Source organism: Tenrec ecaudatus, chromosome 2, assembly GCF_050624435.1.
Source record: "Tenrec ecaudatus isolate mTenEca1 chromosome 2, mTenEca1.hap1, whole genome shotgun sequence".
NCBI lineage: Eukaryota > Metazoa > Chordata > Mammalia > Afrosoricida > Tenrecidae > Tenrec > Tenrec ecaudatus.
The window spans coordinates 22,310,980-22,323,015 of record NC_134531.1 but is presented as its reverse complement, the minus strand read 5'-3'; the positions used below and the strand labels follow the sequence as shown (position 1 = coordinate 22,323,015).

At 37.5% G+C, this 12,036-nt stretch overlaps 1 long non-coding RNA gene across 1 annotated transcript in view; it reads left to right on the top strand.

The window, feature by feature from the left end:
• Positions 1-12,036, top strand: part of LOC142438872 (uncharacterized) — a 97,472-nt gene that overhangs the window by 73,267 nt on the left and 12,169 nt on the right. Inside the window, exon 3 of the long non-coding RNA XR_012782821.1 lies at positions 8,015-8,094. This is a non-coding gene — a long non-coding RNA (uncharacterized LOC142438872). The remainder of the gene's footprint in view (positions 1-8,014; positions 8,095-12,036) is intronic.

Here is a 12,036-nt window from a genome sequence, read left to right as displayed (position 1 = left end):
TGTTTAGCAGGGCGAGGTGCTATTGTATTGGGGGACTATGCATGAGGAGGCCCAATGTCCATCTGCTACCCTACTACTGAACCTATAAATATATGCACATAGGTCTACAGCCCCCATAATCATACATATATTTACATATGTACATGTCTGTATTTAGGCTTCCCTTTATGCACTTTACCTCCTACTCCTTTCCTCTATTTCCTTTCGCTTTCCTCCTGTTCCACTACCATGTTCAGCCTTCATTCCAGTTTCAGTAATTTCTCTCAGTTACCTTGCCCTTGGCATTCCCTACCAGTCCTCCCCTCCCCTCCCTCCTCTGATTTTGAACCACTCGCTGTTCCCTTGTCCCTGTGCTGGGCGACATCTCTTCCCTTCCCCTACCTCCCACGCTCTCATGTCCCTCCAGGACCGTTGGTCCCTTTATTTTCTTCTCTCATTATTTGTCCAACCTATCTTCTCTAGGTGGACCTGCTGATATAGTAATATGTGCATACAAATGCAGATGACTTTGACAGTGCCTAAGTGGCACATATGAACATGGCTTCGACAGCAACAACACCAACACACTGATAATCAGAAAAGCCACTAACATACAAAATTTACAAGGTAAAAAAAAGACAAAACAAGAAGATAGCAAAAATTAATAGAATAATTGCTAGTAGTTCAAGGTCAGTTTGTTGGCCTTTAGGAGTGTTTTCTAGATGAAACTTGTGTGGTGCCACGTCCTGGCCCCAAAGTCCATCCTTTATACTCCCTCGGGATCCCTTTGTTCTGCTTCCCCCGCTGCTCCATTGCACGCCCCCAGTATTTGCCTCAGTGTGGCGGGGTCAGCTCAGTCGCACACCCCCCACTGTGTCTCATGTGCTGTCCTGTGTAGGGCCATGTGTTGGTGCAGGATGGTGCATCTCGCAGTGTAGCCAGCTGTATGGCCCTCCCTGTATGATGGGCCCTTCGAGCTGGGCTATCGACCTTGGGCTTGGTGGGCCCAGGTGTATTCCACTACGTCCTTTCCTTTCTCCTTCCTTTGTTTCAGCTTCCTTCTGGATGTGGTGTGGTGGGTCAGTTCCCTTCCCACTCTAGACAATCTATTTTCGTTTTCTGTGGAATTCCATTCGAATGTGGGGGTCGGCCTAATTCTGGTTTGGGGAGAGTCTTTTAAAAATGTATTTATTTATTGGTTTGGGTTAATAGTTTTGCTTATTAATTTTGGATTGAGATGATATTTCATTCATCACTGTAATGACTAATGTGAAGAGAACCAGAAGCCACTTTCTGATGAAGATCAAGGACTGCAGGTGTCGGTGTGGATTGCAACTCATTGTAAAGAAAACCTAAATCCTTACCACTGGACTGTAATAAAATACTTACTAAACAGAGGAGTGAATAAAGCTGCCAAGGATTTTGCCTTTCCTGGATCTACAATAAAAGCTCAGGGAAGCAGCAGTGAGGAAATCAAATGGCATATTACATTGAGCAAACCTGCTATACACAAAATCTTTAAAATGATGACGAAGAAGGACGTCACTTTGAGAAACCATATTATTTTCAACAACCTCATGTGCAAGTGAAAAATGGACATTCAATAAACACCAAAAAATAACCAGTGCATTTGAATTATGGGGCTAGTGAAAAATATCCCAAGTTCTAAGGACTGCCAGAAAAAGCAACCAAATCTACCTCGAAAAGAGTACAGCCACAATAATTCTGCTTTTTAGCAGTGGAATGAAAAGATTTGGCCTCATTCACGTAGGTCGTTATCAAGTGAGACCAGTTCCTTGAAACAGCCGTTACATTTAGTATAAAAGCAATAGTGGAAAGAGGAAGACCATCAAGGATATGGATGGGCATGGTGGCTACAACAATGGGCTCTCGCTTAATGACTTTGAAATGGCACAGGACTGGGCAGTGTCTCAGTTCTGTTGCACATTAGATTAACCTGAGTTGGTGTGACTTGACAGCAATAATAGATATAAAGGGAATACTGTTTCCACTGCCAGAAACCCCCTCTCCTAAGTAATCAATGACTCTTATTTTCTGATTCAGTGACGCATCATCATAAATTGTGTTTATTAGACTATGAGAGGAACATAAATTTGATTTTGTAACTATGACTGACTGTTAGCCCCGTTTTCCATCCCTAGATCATTATTTAGGTAGATGCTCATACAAAACACAAGGGGCCTATTCCTAATGTCATTCTTCAGTTTATTTATTAACTCAGTTCAACTCACTGCCATCATGTGAAAACAGGAAAGGAAGTACCTTGGTCTAAGAAACAGCTCCAATTTTTTAACGTTCAGTCTATCTCCTATGCCTTTGCCAGTTTTCTCTTTAAAATGGTATATTTTTACTGTGGCTGCTTTTAAGGATTTTTAATCAGCATTGAGAAAAGTACTTTGATCGAATTTAGTTACTTATAGATTTGATTATTTAAAGATTATGCCTTAGCAAACCCATAATCTATTATCATTTTAACACTATATTTTCAGACAAATTCTTATGTCTTCTTTTAAAAAATATATAATAGATCATTTTAGTGGGGCTCTTATATATATTATAACAAACCACGCATCAGTATCTCAAGTGGACATATACAATCATTTGCATCAACAATTTCTAAGCATTGTCTTTATTCTTGAGCACTGTAATATCAACTCCATTTTTTCTTCCCTCCCAAACTCTGCCAGCCCCCAAGAACCCTTATTACATTACCTATTGTTATTATTACATATACATCTCTTACACCATCCATTCTCTTCCTTCACTAACCTGTTTTTTCTTTCCTTTGATAAAATCTGCATTGTATGATCAATGAAGAGATGCAATATTTTCTCTGATTTTTCATCTGTACTGTAGGTAATACATGAAGATTTCTGATCCATATTTTCATAAATTTTTAGGAAGTTTTTCCTCATCCTACTCCTCTTCCTTTTTCACCACCTCCTTCCTTTCCCTTCCCCCCACCCCACCCATTTACTATTTATGTTTTGTTTCAGCAACATCTGAAACAAAATAAGAATCAAATGTGGTTTTGTATAAATATTCCTTATTTCTGTTGAGGTTTTTAAAAATGTTATCATTTACCTTCCAAAGAGATTGTAATTTGTTTCTGGATTTTCCATTTTGTGTGTGTGTATGAGAAAAGTGTCTCTATTAATACATATAGATATATTTGTATACATACAGATTTATATATAGATAGATAGATAGATATTTCACAATATATGTTTTCATATGCATGAGTACATGATTTAATACATCATTTCTTATTCCAAACAGAAAGTTCAATATATGTCTTTATTTTGATTTCCATTTTTAATGCCATAAAATCTATTGCCGCCTGCTTCATCCTTTTATACTTAGTATATCCTTTCATGTTTTTTCAACCCAATATTGATGTTAGTTGTATCAAAGTGACTTTTGCTCTCTATAGCTTCCAACAAAAATGTAATTATTTTTAGATCTGATATTTTGAATTATACGATCTCTATATGGTTACTGTATATACATTTTTATCCTTGGTAAGATTTTTGTTAATAGCCATGGTTGCGGTGTTTTTTCAGTTTTTGTCCCCCATCCCTTGATAATATAGACATTAGGATTCCTTTAACTGTATTGTAAATGCCTGGATGGAATAAATTGTGATTCCCCAAAAATATATTCAAGCCTTAAACCTGCATAGGTGAATATAATCTCATCTGAAGAAATAGGTCTTTAATTTCTTTGCATATAAATTAAAGCCAAACTTACTGTTTTAAAATAAGTTCTGAAATACAGAGACCCAAGCATTATCAGATGTATTCAATAAATTAATAAGTCATATTGGGTTTCTAAAGGTCATAATTTCAATATTTAAAAGGTATTATTGACAAACAGGGAAAGATCGATGATATGGGAAAAGATATATCTACAAGCAATAGAGTATCTATGATTATTAAAATCACCAGACACTAGGATAGAGGTATGGAACAGTTTCTCTCTCAAAGCACATGGAAGGAATCAAATAATTCTGATCCTGAATTTGGACTTCTAATCTTCAGAACTAAGAAAATATATTTCTGTTCTTTTAAGCTGAGAACTTTGTAATGTTTATTGTGATAACACCAGAAAACTTAGGCGTAAAACTTATTTTTTAAGAAAAATGTCTTTCTCATGCCGAAGATAAAAGTAGGTTATTCATATCAAAATCAAGTGTACCAATTTAAAATATATATATATTAGCAATATAAAATGGTTTTAACTGAAACTTGATGTGTTAGACAGGGTTCTCTAGAGAAACAAAACCAGGACACTTAGATAGATGATAGATAGATAGATAGATAGATAGATAGATAGATAGATAGATAGATAGATAGATAGATAGGAAGAATACAAGGTAGTATAACAGCTAATTAGTCCGCACAGCAGTACAGGGGCTCAGTTCAACTCACTTCCATGGAATGGATAATATACTGGATGTCTTTCCACTCACATGTGCTGCTGGGTACAAAGTCAAGGAAGCAGACCACAGAAACTTCCCTAAAGCAATGCATACATAGAGTGCAGCCACAAGCAACAAGCACCAGGTTTGTTAGCCAACAGGGAGCAGCTCAGTAGTTTAGCGAAGCAGGCCCAGATGGGATAGTTGACTTAAGCAAATAAGATGACAGCCTCGAGCTCTAGTGATGTATACACCAGCAGCATGGTCGAAGTAGGTCTCCAAGGAATCTCAAGCTCTGGCAATAAAATACATGGGTTGGCTGTCCCACAGGTAGTGTATCTCATAAATTGAGACAGAGAACTTGCTAAAGCTGCTGCACACTGGTTAGATCACTAGAGAGCAAGAGACAGAGGGATGGAGCTTGCTGAGCCATTTGTCTCTTTGCCCTCCAATCAAATGGTGACCTTATTAATCACACATGTTCCTATTGGCCAGGTTGTCACAATAAACCTACCTATCACACTTGAATTGCAGGATATTCTGTTCTTTACTCTGAAATCAGATAACTTTAAATTTTTTAAATAAAAAAATGTTTAATCCTGAAATGATGAAAAGTGTGATTTAATTTCTTTATTCTTTAAAATTCTTCATTTGAATGTATTTATTCTATTTAGATGATTCTTTTAACTGTCTGCCATTGAGCCAATTCCACTCATTGTAACACTGTAGGACAGATTTCCAAGACTGTAATCTTTTTAAAAATATGCAACCACAGCTTTCTCTTCAGATTGACTGGTGAGTTTGAGCCACCAAGTTCTTATCCTTTGTGACACCAGGTTTAGGATATATTTATTCACTTGGTTGAACAATCCAATTTTTTTTTAAGAAATGTTAAAATATCTTGTGCTTGGCCATACACAAAATTAAAATAGCATCCTAGGACTTCCACAGCCCCTCTCAAATAATATATTAAAATGTAAATTCTGTTTGGCTTAGTGGCTTTGTATTGGACTGTGATCTGCGAATTGAGCAGTTCTAAATCACCAGGCCAACTGGGAGCAGGATGGGGCTTTCGAAGTCCTTAAGGCGTTCCAGTCTAGGAAACTAAAATAGCAGTCTCCCTTGTCCTATAGGGTTGCTAAGAGTTGGCCTCAACACAATAGCAGTGAGTTTGTTTATTTATTTAAGTGTTATCCTCTTAAAATGATAAGTATTTTCACTGAGTATAAATTGTGAAGTGGGGGGAAGAAACTGTTCTTAAAAGGTCAATTGAAATATGCTTGGGGGTGGGGGGAAACGTGGAGCCACCCAAAGCTGAGTAAATACACTATTACAAGTCCTGTTAGTTACGGGGGACAGAAAACACACCGATTACTGCGTATGGAATCTTTGTGAAGGTGTTATCTGTGGAGAGCCTTGAAAGTTGCAAAGAATCTTCTGGTTTACAGGATGCTTTCTTTGAAGAACTCTAACGATTTTCCTGTGAAGCTTATTTAATAACATGAAGAAAGGGAAAGAAAATGTTAAAGGGTGAAAGGCAGTACCATCTGTCTTTGAATAAATATTAAATTGCAGAAATTTGGCAATATTATTAAAATAATGACCATGGCTAAAGAAAAGACACTAAAGGAAGTTTGAGATCACTCATTATAACTTCAGAGGGTTTCTCTGAAGAATAGATACAAACACATAATTATATAAAAACCTGTTTCAATTAACTAAAGGCCACTGCCTTTCAAATAATTTCACAAGACTAATTTGATTGTTTTTTATATGATCATTTCTTAGCCCTGAGGTCCCATTTTAATAATGACTTTATTCTCCAGAAAGATTATGGTGAAACAGCAAGAAAATGCATGTTCACCTAAATGTTAAATCAATATTCATCTTCAAATAACAAAATTTAAGAGTTATAGAGAATAAAATAGCAATAATAATAATGACAGTGAATATGTCAAATAGTTTTTGCAAAGTATTTAAAATTATAATCTTATGATCTTGATGCACTTAAGAAAAGGTATTTTTCAACTTATATATTAATGGTACAATAAAATGTATCGACCATTATACAATGATGCATGTATTTCCAGATTGTAAAATATATTGCCTCTCACATTATTTACTCCAAGTTTTTGTTCAAATAAAAAGTATTTCATCTTGTTCAAATTTCATACCATCTTTGTCAGAAGAAGGGGCCTTCCTAGAATAGTGGTTACACATTAGGCTGCCAACCATAAAATCGGCAAATCAAAGGCATCACTTGCTCAGACGCAAAGAGAGTTAGCATCTCACACTGACAGATGCACTCTACCTGCTCCCTCAGTGTGGAAGTGAGTCAGGCTTGATTTGATGGTAGTGAATTTTGCTACTGAATTTATCAGAATAGAAAAACCGACAACTACATCAGACCCACTCATTGCTATGAACACTGAGAAGCATCTCATACAGGGATTGTATTCACCCACAGAGAGATAACCTAGAATACAGCTTGGCGTTTTCAAAATTAACTTTCTGCTGTTCAGAAAACTAAAAGCCATTGAATTTTAAATGGGTTGCATTAGTGTTTGATTTGGCTTGACAAGTCATGAAATTTAAAGAGAAAGTATTATAGAGTAAGAAACTTACTCTGTTCTTGAAATCAGGCAGTACAGTTTTATAGTAAGTGCAAAGGCATGATGAAGTTTAGAAAATTTTCATGCTATAATGATTTTTATAATCAATGTTCACATTTGTATCATAAATATTTGATGTTATCATTTCTGAACAGAGATCTATGTCAATCAACTAATATGGCTAACTTATGGGATTTCAATTGCAATTTTCTGTTCTTCTTACATTCTCCAAGTATAACAAAGACTCATTTAAAGTTATGTTTTGCTTAGGAAAAAGAGAAGTACTTAATAAATGGTAAATAAGTTAATACAAAGCTATGAGCATTATGTTGTTTTCATTAGGTGTCATTGACTTGGTGCCACTACATACAAGGGAATGAAACACCATGAGGTCCTAAGTCACCTTCACCATTGGTTTTTTTAAACATTTTATTAGGGGCTCATACAACTATTAGCACAATCCATACATATATGTACATCAATTGTATAAAGCACATCTGTACATTCTTTGCCCTAATCATTTTCAAAGCATTTGCTCTCCACTTAAGCCCTTTGCATCAAGTCTTTTTCCCCTCCCTCTGCACTCCCCCCTCCCTCATAAGCTCTTGAAAATTTATAAATTTTTATTTGGTCATATCTTGCCCTGTCCGGAGTTTCCCTTCACCCCCTTTTCTGTTGTCCATCTCCCAGGGAGGAGGTCACATGTAGATCCTTGTAATCGGTTCCCCCTTTCCAATCCACTCAACCTCTACTCTCCCAGTATCACCCCTCACACCCCTGGCCCTGAAGATATAATCCACCCTGGATCCCCTGTACAACCATTGCACCATTGTACAACCTCTGCCCTATCCAGACTTGCAAGGTAGAATTCAGATCATGGTAGTGGGGGAGAGGGCGGGGAGGAAGCATTTAGGATCTGGGGGAAAGCTGTGTTCTTCATCAGTGCTACATCACACCCTGACTGATTCATCTCCTCCTCTAGACCCCTCTGTGAGGAGATCTCCAGTGGCCGACAAATGGACTTTGAGTCTCCACTCTACACTTCCCCCTTCATTCGCTATGGTAAGAATTATTTTTGATGATGCCTTATACCTGATCCCTTTGACACCTCGTGATCACACAGGCTGGTGTGCATCTTCCATGTGGGCTTTGTTGCTTCTGAGCTAGATGGCCGCTTGTTTATCTTCAAGCCTTTAAGATGCCAGACGCTATCTCTTTTGATGGCCGGGCACCATCAGCTTTCTTCACCACATTTACTTGTTCACCCTCTTTGGCTTCAGCAGTTGTGTCAGGAGGGTGAGCATCATGCAATACCAATTTAATAGAAGAAAGTATCCATGCATTGAGGGAGTGCTTGAGTAGAGGCCCAAGGTCCTTCTGCCACCTTAATACTAAACCTATAACTATAGGCACATAGATCTATTTCCCCATCCATGTATATTTTTTAATATGTACATGTCTTTTTCTAGCTCTCGATAAATGCCCTTTTCCTCCTATCTCTTTCCTCTATTTCCCTTGACTTTCCTCCTGCCACACTATCATGCTTCGTCCCCACCTAGGTTACAGTTATACCTCTTTACCTTACTTTACAGTTATACTTTACCTTACCCTTGATCATTCCCTACCAGGCCTGCCACTCCCCCCTCACCACCAATTTGGATCCCATGTTGTTCCTTTGTCCCTGGCTTAGTTAACACCACTTCCTTACTCCCCACTTCCCCCCATCCCAAGTCCCCCCAGAACTGTCTGTCCCATTATTTTTCCTCCAGATAGTTCATCCAACCTATCTTATTTAAACAGACTTGTGGAGATAATAACATGCACAAAAACAAGACAGAACACAACAAAACAACAGTATACAACAAAACAACAACAACAAACCACTGACAAAGAACAAAACAAATCATGTTGCAGGCACCCTGTTAATCCAGCTTGTGCAGGCTTTTCCTCTTTTTCTGTCCCTCTAATTTACCAAGGAGGAAATCCTTCTCCAGTGGCTGGTCTATCCTGTAAATGTGTCCAAAGTTCTTAAAACAGAGCCGTGCCATCTTTGACTCTAAGGAAAATTCTGGCTCTACTTCTTCTGAAACAGATTTTCTTTTCTTCTTTTGATAGTTCATGGTACTTAGTGTATTTTCTCAGCAGCTCCACAATACAAAGGCGTCATTAGTCTTTGATCTTCCTCACTTAGTGTCCAACCTTCACATGCATATGACATGATTGAAAATACCACAGCCAAGGTCAGGCACACCTTCGTCCTCAAAGTATTGCCTTGCCTTTGAACACTTTAACACTATCTTGTGCACAGATGTATCTAATACAGTACATCCTTTGATCTCCTGACTGCTGCTTCTATGAACATTGATTATGGATACAAGCAAGATGAAATCCATCACAAACCCAATCTTTCCTCCATTTGTAAGATTCTACCTTTGTGTCCAGTTGGGAGGATTTTGGTTTTCTATACATTGGTTTGAATCTATACTGAACAATGCAATCCTTGATCTTCATCAGCAAATGCTCTAAATCCTCATCACTTTCAGCAATTAAGATCATGTAATCTCCAAGAATGTTAATGGGCTTTCCTCTAATTCTGATGCTGAATTCTTCTTCATTTAATTCAGTTTCTCTGATTATTTGCTCATAATTCAGATTGAATAAGTATGCTGAGCAGATGCAACCTTGACAGATACCTTTTTACATTTTAACCCATGCAATATTTCCTAATTCTATTTGCCAATTGTCTAGTTCAACTGCCTTTTGATCCATGTACAAGTTCCACATGAGAATAATTAAATGTCCTACAATATCCATTCTTTATAATATCCACAGGATTTTTTTATGGTCCACACAGTTCAATACCTTAGCATAGTAAATGAAACACAAATAAACACCTTTTTGGTATGCTCGACTTTTAGATAAGATCGATCTCACATGCACAATTATATCTCTTGAGTTATGGTCTCTTCAGGATCCAGAATGGACTTCTAATAGCTCCCTGTCAATGTGTTGCTGAAACCATCATTAATAATCTTCAGCAAAATTTTCATAGAATGGTATATAATAGGTAGGTTTATTGTGCCAAAGTGACCAATAGGAACATGTGGGATTAATAAAGTCACAGTTTGATTGGGTGTCAAAGAAATAAATGGCTGGGCAAACCTGCCTGTCTCTCTCTTGTTCTGTGGTGATCAGACCAGTGTGTGGCTGCTAGTTCTCTCCCTCAACTTGGGAGCTACACTCCCCGTGAGGCACCCAACCTGTGTATCAGGTCACTAGAACTTGAGGTACCTTTGAGACCTGAGTTACTGCCCTGCACTTGCACTGGGGACTATTGGATTCTGTCATCTCTCTGACTGCTTGTGAGCTGCCTTGCTGTTTGCTACCTGTGGCTGGACTCCCTGCATTGCTCTACAGGAGACTCGGCTGTCTGCTTCCATGACCGTGGACCCAGCAGCCCTCCTGAGTTGAAAGACTGCCAGTAATCAGCCGCCATCTGTACTGTTGCATGGACTAATTAGTTGTTAAATTTCTTCATGCTCTATATATCTAAATCTAAATCTATATCATCTAAATCTATATCATCTATATCTATAGCATCTATATCTATCTCTATCTATATCATCCATCTATAATCATCAATTTGCTGGTTTTGGTTCTCTAGGGAACCTTGTCTAACACAGGATATTAATGATGCTTGTCTATAATGTGTGCATTCTTTTAGATGACCTTGCTTTAGAATGGATACAAATATTGATCTCTACCAGTCAGATGGCCAAGTCTTCAAAAATTTCTCACATAAAAGAGGTGCTTCCAGTGATTTGTCAGCTTATGGAAACATTTCAATAGATATTTCATTAATTCCTGGTGCCTTGTTTATGGCTAACACCTTCAGACAGCTTGCATTCTAACTCTTGAAATGATTTAATGTCCATTAGTTCTTTTTAATACAGTGACTGTGACTCTTTGCATTTTCCTTAGATGTTTGTTTCATCAGCCAGCAGTTTGCACATAGTATCTTTCAATATTGCAACTCAACACTTGGGTTGTTCTTGAGTTCTTTCAGTTTAGAAGATACTGAGCATCTTCTTCTTTTTGTTTTCTAACTGTTGGTTTTGGAATATTTCATGATAGTACTTTGCTCTGTCTTTTTAAGCCACGCTTTGGAATTTGGGGTTCAGTACTTCCATCAGCCCTTCTATTTGCTTTGGATACTTTATGATTCAGAGGAAGTTTCAAAGTCTCTTCTTACGTTCAGGTTGACCTTTTCTTCACTATCTTTTAAATGACTTTTAACTTCTCCATGCACAATGTCTTGCATGTCATCTCATAGTTCATCAGGTCTTCCTCCTGTCATTAATGTTCACTGTCTTACATCAGTTCTTGAGATGCCGCCCACATTTAGTTGGGGTATTCTCCAGGTCATATTTTGTTTCTTATGGATTTGTTTATATTTTCTTAAATTTCAGCCTGAACTTATCCATGAGCAAATTATGTTCTTTGCTATAGCCAGCCTCTGTTCCAGTTTTAGCTGCTGATATTGAGCTTCTACATCAATTCCTGGAGCCATGTTTTTAATCAATGCTTACGGTAAAGCTTGAACTTCTTTCAACACCGTTGTTTGGGGCTCACGTGTTACCTTCTTTTGGTACAGTGATTCGTAGATTCTTTCCAACTTCCTTTGATGCTTCTTGTATCCTTCTCTATTTTGTAAATAGACTCTTTCAATATTGCAACTTCAGGCCTGAATTTTTCTTAGTTCTTTCACGTAACATACGCTGAGCATGTTCTTCCATTTTAATTTCTAATTCCAGAGTTTTACACATTTTCTTATAATATTTGACTTTGTCTTCTCAGGCTTCTCTTTGAAAATTTCTATTTAGCTCTTTGATTTCATCCTTTCTTCCATGTGCTATAGCTACTCTATGATGAAAACCAAGTTTCAGAATCGCTTCTGACATCCATTTTAATCTTTGATCTTTTCCTACTTTCTTGTCTTTTTAA